Source organism: Marmota monax, unplaced genomic scaffold (genome assembly GCF_021218885.2).
Source record: "Marmota monax isolate L192 unplaced genomic scaffold, Marmota_monax_Labrador192_F-V1.1 WCK01_AAM20220418_F8-fsc00136, whole genome shotgun sequence".
Lineage (NCBI taxonomy): Eukaryota > Metazoa > Chordata > Mammalia > Rodentia > Sciuridae > Marmota > Marmota monax.
This window is the reverse complement of record NW_026693905.1, coordinates 4775807-4803290: the sequence shown is the minus strand read 5'-3', so window position 1 is coordinate 4803290 and position 27484 is coordinate 4775807. Positions and strand designations below refer to the sequence as shown.

General features: G+C 35.2%; 1 protein-coding gene across 3 annotated transcripts in view; it reads left to right on the top strand.

Annotated features, from left to right (window-relative positions):
- Positions 1–27484, top strand: part of Map2 (microtubule associated protein 2) — a 291958-nt gene that overhangs the window by 48213 nt on the left and 216261 nt on the right. For all 3 annotated transcript variants that reach the window (XM_058585200.1, XM_058585196.1, XM_058585197.1), the window contains exon 2: positions 23768–23821. The gene's annotated coding sequence lies outside the window, so the exon portion shown is untranslated. The remainder of the gene's footprint in view (positions 1–23767; positions 23822–27484) is intronic.

Genomic DNA, 27484 nt, shown 5'->3' with positions numbered 1-27484 from the left:
AGTTGAGTCCTTCTTAACTGTTTAATTAATAATAAAAGTACAAGCAGAAGGATGTTAAATGGTTTTTGACTACCAGTTGTTCAAATTCCAGGTAAATTTGGTAAAGGAAGTTAGTATCTCAAAATTACTAAAAGTTTTTAAGAGAAATGGGAGCTTTGTATTCAGGTACTTAAATAACTGGTTTAATGCCCCAGTACTCCACATTTAATAAGACTAAAGAGGGGCACAAGTGAATTCCAAAAACAAAGAGTGCACCTTTTTTGGTATGTTATTACCTTGAACATGTTTTTCATGCTTTGAGAATAAAGGCTTAATTTACTTTTAAAAATGCTAAATAAGGAGACTTTTTAATGATAAAATAGAAAATACATAAACCTCTATTGTTAGTATTTTCTTGTTTTAAAATGCCCTAACATGCAGAGGAGATGCTATATTTTCATTATCAAGTTGAAAAGAGGAGTTAAGTCAAATTTTCCAACTAAAAGAGGTTTCAAAGTCAGTTGTTTTGCTATCCCCCGCCCACTTCATCACAATAATTTTCCATCTCAAGGTACTAGATGTGTTATGTAAAACAGGAAAATACATATTAGGTAATTATTGATTTTTAATTTTCATTTGCAGCCCCTCTGGGATGCTGATGGGCCTCAGGGCAAGTGTATGTCTCAGTTGTTAGCTGAGGATTTAACTTGGCAGTTAGGTCTATTAAGAAGAAAATGAGTCCCTTAGGATTGTTACAGGTATCTAACACAAGCCCCAATGCACTTGGCCTTGGACTTCATTAGCGTTATAGTGGGTGGAGACCAGGATTCTCTTGTGAGTTGGCTTGTGAATCTCAGAAAGAGTAAAATCTTACAGGGGCTTTTTGTTTCCCAAATATTGAAAGCAGTAATCCATTAAAATATGGACACAGGTATCAACACTGAAATGCTTCTCTATGATGAAACAGAAGTTAAGCCCTAGTTACTGATGAGTATTTGCCCCCTGAACCTTAAGGCAGGAAGGAAAAGGCAGAGGGTTATGAAACAGGTATGAATGACTAGGACTGCTCAGAAGAAAGATTTTTGTCATGACTGAAGTTGTTGTCCTTATTTTATATCTAAGAACAGTCAACTGTCACTTTATATAAAAGACTTATGTGATTTAATAGAATACTAGCATTGAGTTAGAAGGAAGTTTAAAGATCTTCTAGTTTTATAGAAAAGAAGTACATTATCAATTGTCAAGCAATATGAAAGGATTTCAAGTTGTTTTAAAGTGCATCTTTATATATTTTTACATTTTTCTGCTATAATAGCACATATATTTGATAGCTTTATATTTATCAAATATTTCCCATCAAGAAAAATACACAGTTTTATAGTATAATTTATCACCCACAAACATCTGGATTTTAATTTTTAAAAAAGTACAAGAATTCTTTTTTCTTTTTTTCCCCTCAGGGTGAAGGTAGAGGTGGCTACTAATTAAACCCAGGGGTGGTTAAGTTCGGCCTCAAACTTGTGATCCACCTGCCTCAGCCTCACAAGTCACTAGGATTTCAGACATGCTCCACCATGCCCAGCTACAAGAATTCTTAGTACAGCTTTCTGAAGTGATTATAAGACTAGTTTATGAGATCTTTAATAAAGATTTCAGATATGGAGCAAGTAATAGTAAATCAAGACACAACAGGGAGTAAAACTAAAATATGAATCACTCTTTTTAAAGCACCTTGTTAAACAAAGATTGACTGCGTATTTATACCCTGGTATTTTATAGCATATTTTTTTTAGAAGTAGTTCACATTTTTCTCTTAAGATTTCACCATGAGAAAATATTCCTATTTCCAGCTTCTTATATTTATTTGCCCCGTGCATGCAATCCTTGCCTATTTCTGTTTGGTGTCAAGTTCCTCCAACCTGATTCAGGAGCCGGTCCCACAGGGAAGCCGACTTTAGAAGTCATGCTCATCACCTCAGGTACTCTCTTGTGGTTAATCCATGGGGTGTTTGCAATACAGGCATGTGGCCAAGAGGTGAACCAAAGCTATTTGGGTTACAACTGATTGTGGTCTGATCTTTGCAGATGTACTTAACCATGTCACCAGTCGTGGTGAGCACCTGAAGACAATTACTTCTGCACATGGTTTGTCAGCTAGGGTTTTTTTTTTTTTTTTCTTAGACCAAAAGTGAAAATCATGTGTATTTTATATAAGTTTTATGACACAGGATGGTAGGGAAGTAAACTTATAGCCTTTGAATACTTATTTAATGTTTATTCTATTAGCCCAGGAATAATGCAGAGTCTATAGGAAAAGATTCTCAATAGTAGTGTTATGGTTTAGATGTGGTATCCCCTAAAACTCATGAGTGAGACAATGAAGAGGGTTCAGAGGGGAAATGACTGGGTTGTGAGAGTCTTAATCCAATCAATGAATTCATCCCCTGATAGAGATTGAGTGGTAACTGAAGTGGTAGGACGTGGCTGGAGGAAGTGGGAATTGGGGTATATATTTGTGTCTGGCAAGTTGAGACCTCCCTGCTTTCTGATCACCATGTGAGCTGCTTCCCTCTGCCACACTCTTCCGCCATGATGCCCTGCCTCACCTTGAGCCCTGAGGAATGGAGTCCACTGTCTATGGATTGAGACCTCTGAAATCCTGAGCACTCAAATAAACTTTTCTTCCTCTACAGTTGTTCTGGCCGGGTCCTTTAGTCACAGCAGTGAAAAAGCTGACTAAAACAAGTGGCTTCTGACAAATAGTTTCCCATTACATACCAAAATTTTTTCAGTTTGGAGGTCAGTATTATTGTGAGAAAGAGAGGGGAGGTATATATTTTACATATGTGTGTGTTCTTACAAAAATTGAATTTTTGTATAAATAACATAACAACTCTACTAATCTACAAAATACTAGGACAAGAGGTGCTGCTTGAAGTTCAAAATGGGTGATTTACAGTCAAATAAGAGAGATAATGCTTTACCACATGGCGAGGACCACACATGGAAATTATTATTCTAAGTTTGTGTGTGCAACATAGTTAAAATATGAAGCATAGTTTTTAAAATTCATACAATAGCATTTCTGAATCCAACTTGGTCATAATTCATCCTTTCCCTCCTATCACAGGTAATTTTAAATATAACTTAAAATAGGGAATTTTTGCAAGTTATGGCTTTTTACTATGATATTATTCTTGATTGAGTTGAATGTACTTTTTCCACCTAATAATCTTTGTGTTTATGGGGAAGAGTGAGACTTCTTTTCTTGGTCCGGCAGACTGGAAGATTGATCTGTGTTCATACATCCTGAAGCACAATCAATCCCAATGGAGCAGTGTGCTTCCATCACAAAGTTGATATAAAGCACCTAACATTCTGTTATGTGTTTATACACATAGGAAAGTCACAAGTCAGTTCATGTAAAAAACACTTTCTAAAAATGCATATTTGTAAGATATTGTCTTTTAATTATGGTAAAATATAAATTGTGGAATGGAAATTTCTTATTTTTTTATAGAAACTCCTATAAACAACTCTGAACTGAAAGGCTGTTTCCTTTCCCCTCCACTTTAATGCAGTTGTCCTGAAACCACAATGTTTTATACTTTTAGGGCAAATTGTATGTATTTAATAATAAATGTTCCACAGAGATAGTCTCATTTATCAAAGGGTATGTATGATAGGAAAAGCCTTGTAGAATATATAACCAGAACTTGTGTTATATAGTGAAGTATAACTTAGACATAAAATCAATATTGTTGTGTTCAAGTGAAAATAGCCATCTTTTGGCTTTATGAATAAAAAATTAAAATTATTGGATCTTCAATTCTTAGCTTATATGGTTCTATTTATTCTAAAAAAGTATCAATGTTTGTATCTATTCTATTTTGTATTTCAACATTAAATAATTGCTTCATCTTGTATGGAATATATTTATAGTTTCTAAGCACAAAAAGCATTACAATGTGGGTTAACATGTAGCAGTATTCCAGAACCTTCTATAAACAGCCTCTAGGAAAAGTTTAGTTCTTTTTTTTTTCCCCATAGGAAAAAATTTGGTAGATCAGTCAGTACATATGAGTTTTTATGAGGCAAATTTTCCGAATCTTTAATAATAGCCCTCAAATGTTTTTATCCTTTTAGACTGATATCTTTTATTATAGGGAGAACTTCTCATCTCATAAAACAACTTTCTTATCATTTACAATATAGAAAAGTGCCTTCAGAAGTAACACACACTTAGAATATATTTTAAAAACTGTTATGAATTTTCAGCTGAGGCCTTCTTCCAAAACAGGACTGTGGACCCAAATTTTGGAAATGAGAGTCTTTCCCATGTAAAGGTGATAGCCATCACTCAAAAACAACATCCCTTGACCTCTGACTTAATGTTGTTTCCCTGACCTTGAAATTAAGCATTTCAGTACATAGGGGATAGAAAGATGCTATTTACAGAAAGAGATAAAGTAGTCACACCTGCCATGTGTGTGACTATGGTCCTCCCAACTTTTTTTTTTCTTTCATTCAAGTGTTCTTAAAATTCAAGGGTGTAATTTGGGGAATTCATTGCTGATGCCACCAGCTATCCTTAAAGTGAAATATGTTTTCCTGGTCAGAGCCCCATATCCCTAATGGTGATTAAAACTGGGCAGAGAGCCCACTGTAATAAAAACAGTCTCAAGAGTATTTTCCACCAACCTTATTCTGGGAAAAGCGACATTAGAGGTTTTATTTCTTAAAAAATACACAAAGTCCATATGATTAAATGCTCTTCATTTTTGTTTTCAATGACAGGGTGCACATTCAGGCCTCAATGGTGCCAGCTGTTCCCTTCAGCCGTCATTTAGATATTGTTCTTGAATGTAATCTGGCTTGATAGAAATTCTTTTCTCATTCTTACAACTCATTTTTCTTATACTAAACCAAACCTCTTTTCTTCATTTGAGAAAAGTGAGCTCTATGAAGGAAAAAAAAAATGAAAACAAAGATTTTTTAAAAGTTTTGCATATATTAAGGAAATTTTTTTATCTTGTCTTAATTGAATTCAGTTAAACATTCAAAACCTTCACCACAAAGATTGGCTGGGCTATTTTTCTTTCTAAATGAGGCCAAGTCTTGCTGGCACCAGGATGAACGCTGCGTGTTAGAGGGCAGACAGCCAGGGGTTAATATTCAAGTCCAGGGCCGATGAAGGTTCCCAAAGCCTCTTTCCAGTCTAGACACCTTGTGGGCCAGTGGGGTGGGCACTGAATAAGTGGTACTTCCTATGCTTTTCAGGTGATTTGGAAAGAGAGAATGTGACTCATTCACTTTGTCACATACTAGCAGTTAATGACATAATTGGGAATGCTGGGCAAAGGATGAACAGTAAGCTGTCTACATTTTGCAACTTCTTGTGACTTAAACTACTTCAAAAGAAAATAGTGTGTTAATAAAAAACACAAGCAGAGCAACTAAATATGAAGCAACTGAGTATAACTTTACATTAAAAAATCAATTAAGAAATAATGGTAAAGAGTCAAACACAAATTTGTCTTTCCATTGCTTTAGCCCCAAGCATGCAAAGCTTACTCTATGCCCAATTCTTTACTAATAATGTCTTTAGTGGGGGTAGGCAGGAGGAGGAGATGCAAGGAAGCATTAGGTTATTCTTTAACCAAAGAAGATTTTAAATGGATGTTGAAGTCTATCTTTATCTCTACTTATTGCCCCATCTCTTTCCTTCTCCATCCCTCTTGACTTCCTTCCTTCTCTCCCTTCCCTCTGACTATTCTGACACAATAGTACTAAAATACTAAGTTACTTATTCTATTGAGTTAGGAAAGTACTACTCAGTCTAAGGGTTTTTTACAGCCTGGTTTAGATTAATTTGGTCAAAAAATCATGGTGAACCCATCATTGTTGCTATGGTTACCTTTCAGGGAGGGACTTCAATTTTAGTGGTTAGGAACTTGGCCTCTGAAATCAAGCAGAACACATTAAAATCCTGATCATGCATCTTACATGTGACCTTTAGCGAGTTACTCTCTGTGTCTTGTGTTCTTATCTTTAAAATGGGACTGAACATAATATTTTCTTTCTCAGACATTTATTAAAAGTGAGTTAATCACCCAGAGAGTTTCCAGCATAGAATAAGCATGCAGCGATTATTAGCTTATTTATCTAATTAAAGCCAAATGTTTAGCATTGCCAAGTTCTCAAAAGGTCTCAGGATATTTGAAACACAATTTACAAAACTCACTGGAGGAGGATGTGAAACATGAGCAGGAGGAGATAACGCAGTGAGTCATGGACACCCAGCACATCACAGCTCCAAGCTCTCCTTGCAGGGTCCACTTTCCAAGTATATAGGGCAGGCACATGTAAATAATTTACTTTCTGCTGGTGTTTATCATACATTATTTAAATAATAACTTGCAGGGTCTATCTTCAGTTCACTACAAGGTTCTACTTTTTTTGCTTTGTTGGTATATCTCCCATTTCTTCTCCAGATTTGATTCTGTAAATATAAATGTTTTAATTGACAGCTGGGAAATTTGTTTATAATTTGAAGGATTTGCTTGTATTTGGACTGGACATCCTCATAGTTACTAAATAGGATGATATTCAAAAGGCTGTGCAGATTCTTCAAGGTTTAAGATGACTTTTTAAGTACTTATCTACTTGTCTGGTCATCCAGTTTTATTGGCGTACCTTCATTTAAGCAGTTTTAAGTCTTCAGAAGCAATACACTATTTTGATTAAAGAATAAAATGATTATCAATTTCTAACCTGCTAGCATATGCTGATTCATTTTGAACTTATGAATTATCCACTGTGCCACTTCCACAGTCAGCATGGAGTATCTTCCTTCCTTGAGACAATATAGCACCTTCTAAACTATGATTGATAAAAATTTCCCTGAAATAGTTGTACAAAAGATAAATGCCTCTCATTTTTATAAGGCTCTAGATTTAATTAAAATTAACAAAAGAAAGAATTCTGTGGGCTGTTGTTGAGATTGGCAAAAGGAGCTATTGAAAAAGTACTAATACTATAGCTAACTTATGTAAACTTCATTAGAGCAATTGCTTTAACATTTACTCTACACTCTTGGTATACTCTATCTTAAGTCATGTTACTAGTCATCTAATGGAGAAGAATTGTTAATAAAGGTATCTTTTTATGTCAAGGGCTAGGCATCCAGTAAAAAAAAAAAAGAAATTAAAATCTGACGTTCAAAATAATTTGGTAAGGCACGGTGGTGCATGCCTGTAATCCTAGGGACTCCAGAGGCATAATTATGTTTTATTACTGTTGCTATGTTCTGTGTTTTACTTGAATAAGCCACATACATTTAATTAAGATGTGACAGTTCAAGCTTCATTTGACATTTTTCCACACCTTTTCTCACCATTCCTCACATACTGTAATATGTGATTAATAATGTACATTCTGAAATAGCCAGTAGGTCTTTAGTGAAATACACATATTGACTTAGAGTAGTTAATAAAACTTAAAATCAGTGCACAATCACTGTGTCAAAAGAGGAACGTCTGATAATGATTGAACAAAGATGAGAATATTCTCCAGAAGAAAGGCAAACAGAACCCTCGGATGTAATAACATGGTCTACTAGGTCAGTAGATTCCAGTAGTACACAACTCGTTGGTTTTATTAATGGAACCCTTTATTCCATTTGGAGGGGAAGAACTAGTTTTCAGTTTACACAAGGGAACATATCCTTTTTCATTCTTTTTTATATCTTTATTTATTTTTATGTGGTGCTAAGGATTGAACCTAGTGCCTCATACGTGCAAGGCAGGCGCTCTACCACTGAGCTACAGCCCCAGCCCTCCTTTTTCATTCCTATGCATTTGATTTTTGTTAGGCTGAGTCTATGATAAATTGGCAAAAATATTTAAATATGATTACAAGTTAGCATTGCTTTATTTTTTGTTGGAATCACATGCTTTTTGCTTTAAAAACAACTTGTAATGAAGATGACCTAAAGCTTTTTTCCTTTATTACATATGTTATCATCTATGAACCTGGTACCATCTGAGCATCACCTTTCCTTATATGTAGGCTACAATATGTTATTTGAAGTAAATAATAAGACTTGATGTCAGAGTTGATATAATCAGGGTCTTTTAGCCATCAGTATAAAATTGAGACTTTTTACTTGTAAGTAGAATAAAGTTTACCTCAAATGAGTTTTAAGTAAAATAAAATAAATTAAAATAAAACTATCTGAAAGTCTGGAAGTTCTGCTGGCATAAGGGAAGCAGGACCCAGGTTGACCAACATAATCCTTAGCTTTACTGGCTTTTATTCTCTTGTTTGTCATTTATCTCCCTCTTCTCTCTCACCTCTCTTCCCCTTAAATCCTCTCCCCTCCCATTCTCCCTCCTGCTCTCTTTCATCTTCATGTCTTGGGTGCAACATGCGGTTGTCTCCTTGGTGCCAATAGCAATAGCTTTGGGATTGCACTATTGCTACGGGTGGTTAACTCAGAGGAAAAGACATGGTCTCTACGTGTGGTTAATTCAGAGGAAAAGACATGGTCTCTCATGCAGGCTTCCATCCATCTCACTGTCATTGGCCTGTGATACATACTGGATTCCTGTGAGACAGAGTTCAGCTTACAGGGTGTTTGTTGGGATCAATTCCCACGGAAGGGAGAGAAGAGAACAGGAATGAGCAGAGGCAGAAGCTGAGCTACCTTGCATTCTAGCAACAGCCCCATCCCCCAATAAGAGAAAGCTTTCAGAGTTGCCCAGCCTTACATAGATCTGTCAATAGATGTTGAATCCAACAACGGAGCTTCCTCTTGTGACACTTCATTCCCATCCCCTGCCCAACACACAGCCAGAGCATTAAGTCCTATGGTTGAGGGTGGGGTGGACTTGGATTGTGTGAGACTGATCCTATATAAACCACTTAAAATTGATTCCCCACAAGAAATATTTCTTCAGCTCCTGAAGAAGGAAGCGGAGGTATTATATTGACAATATACGAAAATTCCAGTGTTAGGTCACTGAACTATGAAGCCAGATTGTTTTAGATTTCCTAAATAAAGTGAAGAATGATTGTAGAAAACATTTTTATTCAGAACATAGAATTTAGATATGTTTTAGTTCTTTTTAATTTATATTATTATTAATAATGTTAATTGTACAAATACTAGGGTTCACTGTGATATTTCCATACATGTAAATATCGTGCATTGAATATGTCTACCCATTCTTCTGTCCTTGCCTCCCACTATGGATATGTTTATGTTCTAAAACTCTCCTTGATTATTAGCATTTATTAGACCAGGATATAACAGTGTACATGAACTTCTTATAGATACTGAGTCGATCATTGCAATTACTTGTGAGTTAAAATATATAAGAATCCAGGGCTGGGGATGTGGCTCAAGTGGTAGTGCGCTCGCCTGGCATGCCTGCCGCCCAGGTTCGATCCTCAGTACCACATACAAACAAAGATGTTGTGTCCGCCGAAAACTAAAAAATAAATATTAAAAAATTCTCTCTCTCTCTTAAAAAAAAAAAAAAAAAAAAAATATATATATATATATATATATATATATATATATATATATATATATATATATATATCTCCAGTCTATTGTTTTCAAACAATGTATTCTTATGTTTATGGATAAACTTATTTGACTGTGAAACTTTTCAAAAATAGACTATTAGTCAAAAGAATGCTAGGAAATGCTGGGGTAGTTTGACCCAAATCTCAAAGGTAACATGGAATCTGTGTGACACTTTATACATTCATAGTCAAAAAAAATTAATATTTATGGTTCTGTGATAAAGATTGATCATGTGCCTTCACTTTCTTATTAGATACATTGTCACTCCTTGAAACCAGAATGCTGTTTGCTTGGCACCTCAGAAAGCACATACATCCAACATTGCACCCTATAGACATGTAAAAATGTTTGCAGATGTGAATGTGTCAGTAAAGTAGTTGTGCTGATTTTGAAAACATACACGTAATAATCATGTGTGATTAGAGTTAATATTAAGTGAAACAGTTAATGGCAGTATGAGAATTCGAGTATCAGCACCATGGACTTCAGATTTGGTACATTTTAGCCCTTTGGGGTCAACCTTACTAAAAACTATGCCAGGCCTTTCCCATATGACTGTATGTGTTCAGGTTAATATACTGACAGACATAAGAAGTAAGCACATTTTTACAAGCATCTTACAAAATGAAGAATTGAGCTGCCATTTATATGCTAAACTTTCTGTGTCATGCTATTAACATACATTATCTCATTTAATCCTCAAAAAATGCTGGGAAGTTGGTATTCTCCTTATTCTAAAGATAAAAACAAAACAAAACTGAGATTCATATGGAAGCACTAATTGGTGAGAAAAATCTTAGGATTCAAACATATAGCATGGGATCTTTCCTTTTATAACAACTATCTTGAGTTTTATTTGTTTCATAAGATTAAAAAATATTTATAGCAAAAAGATTTGAATCCTAATGTAATATGTGATAGTATTCTAATTAAATAAATCTCCATGTTTTCCAGAATCTTAGCCCATTTTTACAAAATATTAGCTCCTGGAACAGACTTCTTTTTATTCTTACAAGTGTCCTATTGATTACATAGGAATGGATTTTAGTACCCTTATTTTAGAATTTGCAAGCACAAACATGTTAACAAAGCAATGAATTTAGAACTGAATCATGAAAGTGTCCTTGTGGATTTGTTCAGCCTAAATTATTCATATAACACTAATGACTGTAAAACTTATCTGAAATTCTGTTTTTAGATTCTTTTAATACAAGAATTTTGCACTATATCACAGAGAAAAAAATTATACATTTTACTTTTGCTTATATGATCTTTTTTATTGCTGGACATAATGCATGTTCATTAAAGAAAACCTACAAATACAGGAGAATAAGATGTCTAAAAGAAGAGCAAAATCCAAGCACTGAAAGTATATCTTATTTTATTTTATTACCATTACTAGTAGCAAGATTCAATGGTACATTTTACCTTTTGTTGGAAAAAAGTGTCCTTGGAATTACTTATTACATTTTGTTGATAGAGCCAACCTATTATGATTTCTGTTTATATATAAGAAAAATGCTTTTTGAAATTGAAGGCAAAAATGTCATAATTTGATCTTCAATTTGGTTTGCAGCAATGCCAGAGTTTGTATAATCTTCTGAAAAATTTCCAACTCATATCAGCATGTTTTTTCTTAAAGAGCACGCACCATTTGCTTTCCTCCATCCTTTCACGATGGGATCCTGGAAAGGTGGGTGACAGCTGGGAGAAATTTTCTTAGAGGTCTCAGAGTGCTTCCAGAAGATTGATTATGCTTCATTTACTGCCAGTTCCCTCAGTTTTACCCAGATCGTCATCCCTGCAGGGTAAAGGGTGGGGTGGTGGTGGGGGGTGTTGAAACACATTGTATTTCTGACAAATTAGACAGCCTTATGACATTCCTATAAGCTCCTGAAGAACTAACTCACTCTCTCTCTCTCTCTCTCTCCCTCTCTCTTTAAATAATAAGGGTAACAACCCTTAATTCCTCTATTTCTCCTTAGAATAATAAAAGAAAAATGTATTTATGTTTTAGAAAAGTGATTTTTAGCTTTTATATTAACTGTTTAGCAGTGAATCAACTGGCCCCTGAGTGTGCAATGTAAGGGTGTGGACTGCCTTCTTGGAGCAGTGAAGAGTTACTGATACTGTATGGGCTCAGTGGTTTATGGTTCACTGCTAGGAAGTCAAAGGTAGTTCATTTGACACACCATTACACTGAATCTTATCTTTCTGGATGGATTTGCTTGGGAGTAATTACTGCAAGTCAGGAAATACTTATTTTGTGCATTAATCTTGCTTTTTAACAACTTGGCCTTCTTGATTTGGGATTGAATTGAAAATGAGTCTCCTCAATGCTTTCAATATCCCTTGTCAGCTAATAGTGAAGAAGGAAAAAAGAAAAACACCTTATTAAGAAATTTGAATTTGCTATCTCTGTTTCCAAGGGGACACCGGAGTCTGGCAGACAGAAACACAACAGTGATTGTGTGGCATGACTGTAACTGGGACACACACACAACAGAAGTGGCAACCTGGCTGCTTGTTACAGAAAGGGTGACATCTGTTGACTTCCTTCTGCTAAAGAGTGTCTGTGGTTACTCTGCTTTGACACTAAATCCATCAAAAACAAAATCCTCCAGAAGTAACAGGATGACATACTATATACAGTCTAATTCAGTGGTCTCCATGTGAGTCACATGGGGCAGCATTTTGATGTTGCCTGATTGCCATCAAAGCATATTTCCTCCCTGAACTGGTTGAAGAATTATGCACCAACAGAAACTTAATCTGTGGTCTCTTGTAAATAATTTTGTGTTTAGACCCAAACAAGGAGAGTTCGTCCATGCTTTATGAGATGGTTTGGATTCACTTTCTATAACTTTTTCTTTTTTAACCCAAAGTTTTGAAATGAACATTTCATTGGATGAAATATCAAATATTAAGCCATTTGTTTTCCTTTTCCTCCATATTGTGTTCTTTCTTGTATGACATGTGACAGTTGGTCAAGGGAACAGTGAGAACATCCCATTACTCAAGATTACCTTTCATTGGGTAAAAGCATCTACTCTTTCTTGCTGCTTAGATTTATGAGATGGACAAAGCTCCTAATGACCATACAAAATACCTGGCTTTCATTTCTTCATAGGAGTCATCATTCTCTTAAGTATCAGTGCTCCAGTACAGGAATGTAAATTCCAAAAGGGCAGGAACTGTGCTGGTACCTTTTTCATCACTGTTACATCCCAGTCCTAGAAAATTGCCTACCTGCCATGAACACATTAGTTAAGAGAATGAATTACTAACTCCCAGGTGCACTCCATTGGCTTAGGGAAAATTTCCTCATAATGAAATAATGACGAAAATGTGTCTTGGTTCACAATCAGATGGTAAACATTCTAATTAGCTGTTCGGCACTACTTCAATTATATTAAAGATGAAATAAACTAGATTATGATTTAGCCACCATTTGCAGTGTTTTGTTTGTAGTTTTCAACACATGTTTAAAAAGAAGTTGTAAAGAGAGGACTGCCTATATGTGACTAATATGGAAAAGATGGACAGTGAATTTAAGCTATTTAATACCGCTGTCATGTTTTGGGGCCTGATCCTTCTTTGGGGGAAGATAAAGCACTAACCATTGGTTAGCACAATTTAGAGTCTGAGAAAATGTTTAATGTTTATCAGGTGGTAACAACAGATCTGTATTCTGCATTAATACTTTCAGACTTACAAGAAATCCTAATTTTGCTGCAATTATATTTATTCCAGACATATGATTTCTTCTTGTAATGTACAGATTCTATTGGAATTTCAATCCCCTTTTTTGGCCCTTATATATACCATGAAAAGCAATAATAATATTAAAATGAATGAAAATGTTCTTTATAATATATGTTCTGAAATCAAATTTTTATTACCTCTTTTGGAGATTTGCAATTTTTAAATTGAGCCATGTTGGAATCTAGTTCTAACAGCAATGTTTGTAGCAGTTGAATATACCAGGACTCAACCAGGAGAAAATCTCTGACTCAGAGACATGAGTCCAGAAATGTGTGGAATGCCCCAGTTTGGCTTGTTAGAGCCTTACTAGAGTTTTCAGGAAATGAGAGTTTGGGGAACAGATTTGCTTTATTGTTTAAGGATTTATTGTAGCTGAACATTCCTTTGAAATTCAAGTTTCACTTAGATGACAAAATGATGTCTTGGTAGACCTAGGAGAATGCATGCTTTCTGAATTGGAGACAATCTAGGTGGTGGCTTAATCTTAAAACATCCTGCTGTTTGAAGGAAATATACTTCCTGCCTGATGTTCATGTCATATATAGTCCACATTTTAAAAGTCACAATTGTAAACCAAGTATTAATGAGTGATGCTACACTAGAGATTTTCAATGATCAATGCATACTATAAAACCATTTGGAAGCCATTGAAGAATTTAAGGACCTTATGATTTGAGTAAGGGAACAGATTTTCATACTGCTGAAAGTTAGTTTATTGACTTTTACAAATTCATCACTCAATTGTATTTCCTTAATATCCAAATAAATATAGTGTCATTCGGGTGCATTTTAACTTTCAAAACACTTCCTTCTGCTGTTTTTCAGATCTTGAAAAAGTCAGCTTCTTTTATGGTTTAGATTTTAGGTATCCCTCAAAATCTCATGTGTGAAACAATGCAAGAAAGTTTAAAGGTGACATGATTGGGTTGTGAGAGCATTAACCTTATTAGTGCATTAATCCACTTGAACAGGTTAACTGCGTGGTAACTGTAGACAAGAAGGATGTAACTGGAGAAACAAGGTAGCTAGGGTCATGCCCTTGGAGTTTATATTTTCTCCCTGGTGAGGGGAGCTCTCTGTGCTTCCTGGTGCCATGTCCTGAACTGCTTTCTGTGACCACACTCTTCTGCCAAGATATTCTGCCTCACCTGGAACCCAATGAATGGAGTTGGCCATCTATGGACTGAACCTCTGAAATCTTTAGCCTCCAAAAGAACTTTTCCTTCTCTAATTGTTCTTGTCAGGTCTTTCGATCACAGCAGTGGAAAAGCTGACTAAGCTTCTTAATATAAATATATGCCTAACTGAGACTGGTAAAATAATACTGATAAAATGAAATTAAAAAGAAGGAAAAGTGAAAAGCCAAATATTCACGTATATGAATGTTTTTCACCTTATCTCTGATTTTTATTCTTTTCCTTAATGAATGAGACTAGTTTAAAATCAGTTAATTAGGAATCTGTATTTTCCCATAGGTACTGAATATTTAATCTTTATAACCTTAGTTACTTCCTGGGAATAACAATAATGTCTGCTGTATTTTGATCTTATGTGGATTAAATAAAAAATGCATGTGACATGTTTTGTCCATTGTTGTATTAGTACTATTGTTTTCATTTTAAAAATGATTTAGTAGGGCTGGGGTTGTGGCTCAGTGGTAGAGTGCTCACCTAGCACGCAGGAGGCACTAGGTTCAATCCTCAGCACCACATAAAAATAAAGATATCTTGTCCACCTACTAAAAAACAAATGTTAAAAAAAAGTGATTTTGGCATTCAAAAGTTCTTATTGGGTTTTCACTACTATTTCTAGTTGCTGTTCACCTTGTCATCTTCTTTTTCAATGTTGTGACAGTAAATGGGTGAATTAGGTCCAATTTCCCAGCATGAAACTGGTCTTAAGCTTTAACTTCCACTTTCAGCCTTTGTTGTGGCAGCTACAGCAAACGTGTCAGAGTACAGAACATTCCATCAAGAGTGATACCTGGTGCAGAGCTTCCTACGATGTTGTTTTATGTGAATAATACGTTTAGTGGTGAAATTAGTCGGAGTGCCCATGACTCAGCCTCTTTTTCCGGGGAGTGACTCATTCTGCATTTATAGATCCTTGTCTTTGTGCCATATACTACACTAAGTGCTTGGGATACAAACATGGATTTGTTGGGTTGATGACCCAGAGCAGCCCACAATCTGGGAAGGCAGGATATGGCATTTATTAAGAACAATCTGGGCTTTCAAACAGTCAGTAGTCTATTAATGCTATCCCTACCTGTCAAGGCAAAGTGTAATTAAATGTATAATAGCGTGGGCTGGCTAGACAATCCAATTCTATGATTTGTAATATATGCTTCTGATTCTGCATTGAAATATTCTAGCCTAATCATTTTTTTAAAGAGAGAGAGAGAGAATTTTAATATTTATTTTTTAGTTTTCGGCAGACACAACATCTTTGTTTGTATGTGGTGCTGAGGATCGAACCCGGGCTACACGCATGCCAGGCGACCACGTTACCGCTTGAGCCACATCCCCAGCCCTAGCCTAATCATTTAACCACAGATTTAAATTCTTTGTCTCATTTTAATATTAAGATTTCACTCTTTCCATATCACATAAAATTATACCCTCTGTGAATATGTCAGTTATCTGATAAATCCCTTCCCTTTATTATTCTTCCAGAAAGTCAAACTAACTGTGTCTAATAAAACTCATCATTCTCTCTCCGAGAGAGAGAGAGAGAGAGAGAGAGAGAGAGAGAGAGAGAGAGAGAGAGAGGTTTTTTTTAAATATTTATTTATTTATTTTAGTTTTCGGCGGACACAACATCTTTGTTTGTATGTGGTGCTGAGGATCGAACCGGGCCGCACACATGCCAGGCGAGCGCGCTACCACTTGAGCCACATCCCCAGCCCCCATTCTCTCTTTGTATTCAGCAACCTGATCTTCCTTCAGCCTTCCCAGTTTCCAAGAATGTCACTACCTTTCGGGGAATTCATTTATCTCAAACTCTCAGAATTGGAGAAGTTGTACATACTGTTGAGGACTGAATTGTGCCCTCCCCATTCATATCTTGAGGTTTAACCCCCAATGTGGCTGTATTCAGAAATAGGCTTTTAAGGAAGTGATTGAAGTTTAATGAGTTCACAAGGGTTAGGTCCAAATCCAATAGGATTGGTGGTCCTAAAAGGAGAGGAAGAGAAAGATGTCTAGTGCTCTCCCAACCCCTACCAATTCTTTCCATCCTTGTTCAATACATAAGGACATGGTAGGAAGGTGATTGTGTGTCTACAAGTTAGAACAGAGTCCTAACTGGAACCTCATCATGTTGACAACCTGACCTTGGACTTCCTGCCTCCAGAACTGTGAGAAAATGAATTTCTATTGCTTAAGCCATGGATATTTTGTTATATGACAAACCAAGCTGACCTATGCAACAACTGAGAAATCTCTCCACTATGTTGACTCTCTACTATTTCATTGCCATTCATTTGGATGTCTGTAGAAGCCTTTGAAATGGACTATTCTCCTTTAATCCCTCCCCTTCTCTGATCCAATCTACACAGTGTTGCCAGATTAAATTTCCTAATTATTCCATTCTCGAATTTAAAACCTTCAGTGGTTCACTTTAGCCTACGAAATTAAACATTTAACCATATAGCCTCCTCAGTTTGTTGTTCAAGGTCATCGGACCCAACCTAGTGTTTCACCCAATTATTGCTTTACTTGGGTGTTACATTCCAGCCAGGCAGAACTGCAAGTGTTTTTCCAGACATGCCCCTGGGCTCCGCTCTGTTACTTTCTTTCTGCTGTGTTCATTGCCTGAACTGGTCTCCTTCCCACTCCACCTCCACCCATCAAAATCTTTTGTCTCCTTTCACAACTAACTCAACTGCAACTTCCTCTGTGAATGAACAGGATTTCATTCCCCTCCTTCATTGATTTCCCATAGTCTTGTTGGTATTTCTTTATGACAATAATTGTATTTCAGTTTGCATCATGGTTGTTGTTTTTTGTTTTGTTTTTGGCTTTTTCACAACTACCCCAACTCAAATAGATTATAAACAAACTCCTTAATGAGAAAGAACATTGGATCCTCAAAACACTAAATCATATTTTTTTTGTTGTTTTACACCTACTTTGTATCTTAAAAATACAAGAGTAATAAAATGAAAAACGCTTCCATTTATTTTTTTTAAATGAATTGATTTTTAATGTCTGATAGCTGCAATATTCCCAACAACTGATTCTGAAAACTAACTCAGTAACTTTTCTGTTACCTAAGCAGTAACAGTTTCTCTAAATAGAAACTCTAACAAGGGAGAAGCATAGGAAGAAGTGTGAAAAGTGGCTTTCAATTGACAATTGACCTTGATAATCCAATAGTTAAAATATATCAGCTGTTTCAAATGTTTCTTCATTTCCAGGTATAAATAAGCATAAATTTGACATATAGTTGATCATGTTATTGATCATCACAATCTGATGATCTACAGTGTATGAACATGAAATCATTTTTCATTGGGCAAAGAGAAAAACTAGGGATTGACTCTCAGGACTGTTTTCTGATGATTTCCCCTATTTGGTGGGCAGAGAGAAAGAGTCCAGGAGAGAGAAATGGTGCTTTTAGTATGCTGATGCATTAAGCTGCCTGGAAGCAGATGCTGAATCTTTTTGAAAAGAATTACATTTGAGTTATGCTTAGGTCATTGTTTAGCAAAACACAACACAAAAAGTCTTGACCTGTGTGTTTGAAATGGCAGATGTTCACAGTGAGGATGGATCCTTAGGGCAACATAAATCTTTACTATTCTCTGACTATTTGCTCAATAATTAGATTGGATTTTAAAAAGTTGCAGGGAGTTATTTAGAAAGCAGCTGCTCCTGGCACTGAAAATGGAAGTGCTCCCCTTAAGATTAAAAAAAAAAAAAGAACAATAAAAGCCACAGGACAGCTCAAGTTCACTAGGTCAAAAGTGCACAGCTCTTCTCCAACACAACTTCCTTTCCATTAGTCGTTTTGAAATAAAAAATTGTATGTATTTAAGGTATACAGCATGATATACATTACATATATATACATATAAACACATAGTAAAATGATTATTATAGTGAAGCAAATTAACAGGACCATCTGCCCACATAGTTACCTTATCATTTATTTATTTACTTATTTATTTTGGATGAAAGCACTTGAAATCTACTCTCTTAGCAAACTTCTAGTACACTTTATTGAATTATTTACCATAGCCATCATGCTGTATAATAGACCCCGAGGCTTATTGGTCCCTTATGATTGAGACTTTGTACTCTCTTACCAACATCTGCCTACTCCTCAAACTTCCCCACCATGCTTCTATCTGCTTCTGTGTGTTTAGCTTTTTCTGATTTTTTTAAAGATTCTACATGTAAATGAGATCATGAAGTATTTCTTTATATTTTTTTTCCTGTGTCTGGATGGTTTCACCTAGCATAATGCCTTCCAGATTTACCTGTGTTGTCACAAATGTCAGTATCTCCTCTTTTTTTTTTTTAAGGCTGAATAATATTCCAGTGTGTGTGTGTGTGTGTATGTGTGTGTGTGTGTTAAACATTCTTTTTCCATTCACATTTTGATAGACAGTTTGATTGTTTCCATATCTTACTTATTGTGAATAGTGCTACAATCAGCATGTGAGTGCAGATAACTCTTTAAGGTACTGACATTCATTCCCTTTGTGTATAATCTTACAAGAGTGATTTCTGCATCATATGTTAGTTCTGTCCTAATTTTATGAGGTATCTTCATATTATTTTCCATAAAATCCAAACCAATTTACATCCACCCAGTGGCTAGTGTTCCCTTCTATCATTTTAATGATGCTCATCCTGACATCTCTAAGGTGACACCTCATTGTGGATTTGATTTGCGTTTCTCTAAGGAGTGATGCTGAACATTCTTTTACATACCTGTTTGGCCTGCTATTAAATCTTCTTGGGAAAAATATCTTTTCAGGTCCTCTGCTCATTTTTATCAGATTGTTTTTGCTTATTACTATTGAGTTGTACGAGTTCCTTATACATTTTGTATACTAACCATTTATTGGATATGTGGTTTGCAAATATTTTCTCCCATTCTGTGGGTTGCCTTTTCATTTTGTTAATTGTTGCCTTTGAAGGGCAATTTGATGTAGTCCCACTAGTTTATTTTTGGTTTTGTTGTTTGAGCTTTTGGTATTATATCCAAAAAAAAAAAAAAAAAAAAACCCAATGCCAAGGCCAATATCAAAAGGCCTGCTTGCTGAGTCTTTTTCTCTGGAAGTTTTATGATTCAGATCTTCAGTTTAGCCATCCATTTTGAGTTGATTTTTGTGTATGGTATAAAATAAATGTTGAATTTTTTTTTTCTGGATATCCAGTTTTCCCAAAACCATTTATTGAAGAGATTATTCTTTTAGTGTAAGGGTAGAAATTTTTTTCTTGTTTTAACCAAAAGAGGAATTTTCAACTCTTTCTTTAAATCTGGCAAAGAATTCGCAAAGCACAACATCCAGCACCTTCATTTATTTGACAATATTTATTGATATTCTTTTATGTTCTGAATATTATCAAACCTACTGGTTCAAATACAGAACCAGTAGCTTGAATAATATTAGTATTTTAAATGAAGTTTGTTACTGACTCATGCTGTTTTGAAAGGAAAACAAGGAAGATATTTTGAAGCTAGAGCTAGCAGTGGTGGTGGTATGGAGCGGACAGTGCCAGGGGGAAGGTTGGAATGTCTCCCCAGTCATATGGAATACAAAAAGAAGTCATTCTTGTGTGTCAAAGTTCCCAACTTAAGAAAAATTCCTCAAGTATCATTTTATTTTTCACGATAAAAATTATATTTGAGAGTGCATGTAGAAGAGAGAAAATCTAATCAATTTAATAGTTCTCTCTTTGGCACAGTAGCTATGTCATACGATAATGACATTTATGTCCAGGCTCTCCCTGGCTCCAGGAAATCAGTGAATGAACCTCTTTCTCTCCTAAGAATTTGAGTTATGTGCTGGTATCACCCTAGGATTCATCCTTCAGTGTGTATTAAATGACTACTGAGCAGATTTTTGCACTAGATACCATGCAAGATCCTAGGGTATTAGGATCTTTTTTTTTATTGTGTTAAATTATACATACAATAAAATGTACTGCTTCAATCCTTTTATATGTTCAGTAATTCTGTAGCGTTCACATTGCTGTGCAAGCTGTCACTCTTTTTTTTTTTTTCTTTTTTGGATTTGGATCAACATCTCTGTTCCAATACCTGCTTTTTCTTAAAGGGTGACAACAGATAATCGACATGATTAAACACACATGTGCAATGTGCCCACTTCTTGTTCATCATTATCATGAAAAATAAAATGATACTTGAGGAATTTTTCTGAAGTTGGGAACTATGACACACAAGCCTGACTTCATGTGCACTATTTTAGCCACCCCTTGATACACAATAGTTCATATGCACACCCAGCCACACTTACAGCCAGCCATGCACACACCCAGTCACATATTCAGCCAGCCATGCACATACCCAGCCATACATACACCCAGACACACACACCAAGTCACACACACAGCCAGCCACGCACACACCCAACCACATATACAGCCAGCCATCTGCACACCCAGACACATACACACAGACACAGACACTCTTCCAGCCAGCCACACATACACACAGACACACTTACACCCAGACACTCAGAGTGATAAATCACTGTCCTTCCCACCCTCCTAGTATTTTTTCCTCTTACTTTTAGAAAGATATTTTTTGAACTCTCTTTTCCTTCTCTCTCTTCTATTGCACTTTTTACTTTTAATCTCTCCTGCTTTTTCTTTAAATTTTTGGAGGAAATTTAAAAATAGTATTTTAAAAAAGACTATTCACGAATAGTGCTTCAAATTTTCTTGGTTTCATGGCATCCTTAGCACCCTGGTGATTATTTTCATGGAACTCTGAGTTAAAATGTGTACCTCACAGATCCAGTAAATTAACATTAATGGGTATTTGTGTCCTAATAACTTAATGGCCCTTTGGAAAAAAATATACATAAGAATTGAAAGCAGAACTACCTTTATTTTATTCTTAGAAACCCACAATTACTTACTACAGGGACTATGTGCCTGTTAGATACTGCCAAGTCCTGAAAGCTTATAGTCACCTTATACACTGTCATCCTTATTATTCCACGTTGGTCTTCATGCAGCATTGGCATTTATATTCAAACATCATCAAAATCCAACTTTGCAGGGCTGTGATGTCATTGAAAGAAAAACAGCATGATCTAATATGCAAATTGCAAAGGGCTTCAAGTTAGTATTTTGTGTAGGACCAAATGGATGTTGTTGTTTTATTGGCTTTATTTTGAGTGGGGAATAAAACATACTGAAAATATTTCAGCAGTGCCTGTGAATTTACTGTCATACTGTGGGGCACCATGACACAGTTGGGGAACTGCTGGCTTTATAGCAAAAGAATTACATTTGAGTTAAAGTAAAATAATGCCAAGTGTTTGAAATGGAGGTAGATGTACCAAAAGTATTAATATTCAAAGACCCCATAATGCCTCTAGATGCTGTTTTTAAAAAGTTTGTATGGATGGATTAATCTATCATTTCATTCTTGTAAGAAAAATTTTAGTTTTCTTTTTTTTTTTTAATTTTTTATTGTGGGTTGTTCAAAACATTACAAATTTCTTGACATATCATATTCCACACTTTGATTCAAGTGGGTTATGAACTCCCACCTTCACCCCATACACAGATTGCAGAATCACATCAGTTACACATCCATTGATTTACAAATTGCCATACTAGTGTCTGTTGTGCTCCGCTGCCTTTCCCATCCTCCCCCCTCCCCCCTCCCGTTTTCTTAAGCACGTGCCTATAGGATGAAAAATTAACTATTTTGTATTCAATTGCATTTTTATCATTGCTTACTGGTGTTTTCTATGTTGTTTCATATTATTCTTTTCCTTAGATAATTACTGTTTTAGGTTAATTTAGTTTTTGTACTTGTCCTAAGAGTCTAACAATGCAAGATTTCTGATGTAGAAGAACGTACTAACTTCTAATAATGACAAACATCCTTCTAGAACCTAGCTTGATTTTAGTAGGAGACCTGCTAGAGATGCTTTGTGAAGCAAGCCAAGAATCACTCTGTCGTTCTGAGATTTCGTTGTTATCTGTCCAAAAGGCAGGCTGGCTTTTGGTATAGACACTTTGGTTTGTTTTTGTCTGGGTTTTACCCTCTTGGTTACTTTTCTTGTATGATGTGCTATCCCACATATTGACTCCTCAGCAGATTTTAATGGCAAGGTTGGGATAAGAGACCAAAGGGAAGATTGATAAATTGCCAATGGAATTGTCTTGTTTGACCTTTGCTACCCTTAGACTGATGGATCATCTTGAGCTTAAAATCCACAAACTCCCTGCGGGCATTAAATCACATTAAGGATCTGTCTTAATCTGTTTGGGCTGTTATAACAAACATACCAAAGACAGAGTGGCTGATAAACAACATAAATTTATTTCTCACAGTTCTGGAGGCTGGTTAGCCCAAGGTCATCAATTCAATGTCTGATGAGGGCTTGCTTTCTTATAGATGCCTGTTGTTTTGCTATCCTCACGCAGGGGTAGGGTGAAGGGCACCAATCACAAACTTCTATAATTCTGAATTTCCCTCTTCTAAGGTACTAATCTCTTCTGAAAGGTTCTGCCTCCAATACTTTAGGAATTAGGATTTCAACATATGAATTGGCGGGAGGGGACAGAATATTCAGTGTATGGGAGGATCCAAATGTATCAGTTTTATATATTTAATTAAACATCTTTTAAGAGAAATGATAACACATTAGGAACAGAATGTATTAGCAATTCTTTCTGCTTGAGAGCTTTAGAATACAAACATAAGCATCAGGTATGGTGAAGCACACCTGCCATTCCAAAAACTCCAGAGGTTGAGGCAGGAGGATCTCAAGTTCAAGGTCAGTCTTGGCAACTAAGCTAGTCTTTGTCTCAAAATGAAACGTTAGAAGGGCTGAATATGTAACTCAGTGGTAGAGCATGACTGGGTTCAGTCCCCGATACTGGGGGTGGTGGTTTTAAGAAAGAGAAGAAAAATAATACAATCATAAGAATTCTTTGAATGTATAGAAACTGCTAAATATAAAAACAGAACCAAATTTTAGCATTTAATATGTTTTTTTAAGTGAAATCTAGAAAATAATTTCAAGTTTAAAGTGTTATTATTATATAAACCCAGTATGTTATAAATGGATGTGTTTCAACCAGTGCATTTTACAAAATGAGGAATAGGTCACTAGCTCCCCTGATTTTACCTTACTCCTTAGGTAGAAAAGGCTGAATTGTTCTACTGATCTAATTTAGTTGGTGTTTTCTCTTTTCCTTTCAGATTTTATTGTTCTGATATCATCAACCTATCTTCTGACTGCTGGCTAGAATTAAGGTCAGTACTATATTTATATTGATCATGAATAAACTGTGAAATACAGTAAAAGCATCTTGGGTCTTTAGATTGCTAGATTGAAAATATTCTTCTAAAGTGTGGCGAAAAGTTGAAATTGAGTAGAAATTGGATACACTTCAGACTTGGCTCTGGAGCAAGCATGGTCCTTCCTGATCAGTGTTTGTTTTCAGTTAGTACAATTTCTTAGGTTATTGAAGATTAGACTTCTTTCACTGTAATAGCAGAGTTTTGATTTTATAAAAAGATCCAATTTAATCATTTATTTTATTAACTGGAATACCAAAAGAATGCTTTTTTTGGAAGGGTGACTAACAATTTAAAACATGGTCCACTCTGAATTTACAGGGGAATACTTTTCATTCCACAATTTAGGACCCACAGAGAATGCATTACCTAAGAAAAGTGGAGTTGAAATGCACTTATGAATCACAAATTTCAATTAATTAGCAGACTATTAAGATGTCATGGCTTTTGTTCTGTTTACTCATTAATTGGCTTTTATGGAAGACTCAAAACAAGCTTAACTGAGTTTAGAGTAATAACAGAGCCTTGGCAGGCTCTCCTATCAATAGGCTTGGGATTTCATTTATCTCTTCTATTCTGTTCTCTAGAACATTTATTCGGATTTTAAAATAAAATTAAAAGCTAAACCCTGAAAGAAATGAGGACTTTGTTGCTCAGAAAAAGAGTAAAATGCTAGGCGTTGCTAAACTTTTTGTGTAGGATTTTCATTAATGATTAACATAAAGGGTAACACTGGTTTTTCATTTATGCTTACTAATCAGGAATTTTCCCCTTAAAGTCCGTATTTAACTCTTCAAACTGCAGTGCTAACATAGAGCAGGCACAAAGGAAACATGTACTTTTTCTAGCCACAATTCTGGCAATACATTTTAAGTGCTTGTTTCTGTGCATGCCCCCCCCCCCCAAACACACTAAGATAAAAAAGACTACTATTATTCCTCTTTTATATACAAACTGTGTTTTTCTATCTTTGAATCTGTATGGAATTATGTAAATATAACATGTTGGAATCATGCTGATGGATAATTGGCAGCCTAATTTTAAAAAAGTAAAATTTCTACACGGTATGATTTAAAGTCTGTTGTATTGTTTTAAGTGTTGATATGGTTTTGAGTTGAATTTATTAAAAATGCTTAGCCCAGCTTCCTTTGTTATTCTCTCCTTAGGGTATTCTATGTCAACTTGTGTACATTTAAACTTGCAATTGCTTTTAAGACCTCTTAGACTTTTTCTACCCTTTTTTCCCTATGAGCCCCTATTCCATTCACTTGCCAAACAGAAATTAGAAGTAGATGAGGTTTTTGAAAACCATACATATTTGAATCAGGAATATTTTCAATGCAGAGGGTTAAGTTCGAATTGTCAATTTTCACTTTGATAAGAAGTCAACTCTTCCCTTTTCTTCTTGAATTAGAAGGAAATGCTTCCTTTTCTGATTTTTGTTTTCCCATAGATGTAGTCAACATAGTGATTAGAAATCTCACTCTGCTCTGGCCACTTTTCAAAAAGAAAAAAAGAAAAGAAAAAAGACATAAGATTTTTAAAATAAAAAGCAGTGTTGCACAAAATCTGCCTTAACCTGTCCAGTTTCTTTTGTGGGAATATGAACATAGAGTGTGACTGGTCAAAATGTGAAAGGTCAGAATAATTTACATATTCTCAAATAAATATGCTAATTATATACATAATATACACAAAGAAATGGAAGCATATTTAAACATTTATTATCAGGTCTTTCCAGCTAAGTAAAAAGATGGTTAGAATATTTGATCATATTTCGTAAAATCATATTTCGTAAAAACTGCTATATTTAGCAAGCCTTTTAAAAATATATCAACTCATCAAATGGAAAGATTTTCAAAACACATTATATCTTTTGAAAATGCCAATACCTCAACTAGAGCTAGTTTTCTTGGTTTAAGAAAAAAGAGTTTCCCTCATAGAAAAAAAGTTTCTTTGTAATAATATTAGTTGGGCAAAATGACTATTATTGCTAGAAATAGGACATCTAAAAGGCCATTACAGTACTTTATGAATTCTGAGATGTATAATTTTTTTACATTAAAGTAAAATTGGATGATTCTGTAGTTTGGTTGGCAGCTTTTACTTTCTTTCTTGGTGGTAAATGATGTGTGTCTTATAATGGGTTGTGTCTTAAAAATCTATAAAATGCAATTTACTGACTCTGGACTAGAAAAAAAATTAAAACTTTTAAAAATATTATAAAAAGGAATCAGAGTCTACTTCTACAAATTGATAATACATATTGCAATGTTGGTATCGAATATAAACAAATTAGTAGAAATGTTATTTATAATAGGAAGATGCTAGAAAGAGTTTTGATTGTTTAATAATAGGTAAATGGTGAAGTAAATCATGGAATATCCATAGGTTAATGTAAATATAACATATTGGAATCATGCTGATGCAACCATTAAAAATCACCTTTCCATGAACTAGAAGTTACAGGATGCAAAGTCTCATTTCAAAAAATAAAGCATGACAGAAACTAGAAACTAAGAAGGTAAACTTGCCACTAACTTTTTTTTGGGGGGGCATGGTACTGGGGATTGAAGCCAGGGGCACTCATCCACTAAGCCACATCCCCAACCCTATTTTGTATTTTATTTAGAGACAGGGTCTCAGTGAGTTGCTTAGCACCTTGCTTTTACTGAGGCTGACTTTGAATTAGTAGTCCTCCTGCCTCAGCCCCCAAGCCTCTGTGATTACAGGCATGCACCACCACCTCTGGCATTTGCCATTGATTCTTTTTTTTTTTTAATTATAAATGGACACAATATCTTTATTTTGTTTATTTTTATGTAGTGTTGAGGATCGAACTCAGTACCTCACATGTGTGAGGCAAAGCGAGCTCTTCCCCAGCCCGCCACTGATTCTTAATAACATTTTAAATGATAGTTTTTGCTTTTTAAAAAATGTTCACTTTTTTTCTGATTTATTTACTTTTCTTTATCATTAGCACTGTCACCAGAACTTTGGTGTAAAACCTTCCAGTTTTTGTCATGCTTTGTTGTTTGAAATCAGACTTTGTATCCTGTAACTTCCAGTTCATTGAAAGGTGATTTTTAGTGGTTGAGGACTGTTTTATCCTATGGATATTGCATGATTTACTTCACCATTTACCTATTATTAAACAATCAAGACTCTTTCTAGCATCTTCCTATTATGAATAGCACTTCTACTAATTTGTTTATGTTCACTACCAGCATTGCATGTAGTATCAATTTGCAGAAGTATAATTATATAATCTGAGGAAACTAATATATTTGAAGTGACAAACAGATACATTGTGTGTGTTCCCTGGAGTCCTTACCAGTGCCTGGTAACATATGAAGTGAGAGTTTCACAATTCCAGTGCCATGTTAGAATTAGAACTTTAAATTTTCCTCTCAATTTGGTAGGCAAATAATGATTTCTCATTTTTTTATGATTTAATATAAAATAGGAAACAGATACTTATGAAGGAATAGCCATGGGTCATTAAAAATATCAGTCTAAACAACATATTTTCCTTTTTAGATAGAATTACTAGGTGATGTTAATTCCGCTGACTCTCTCACTCTCAGCCTGGGAAGACTGTTAAATCTTACGCTATTG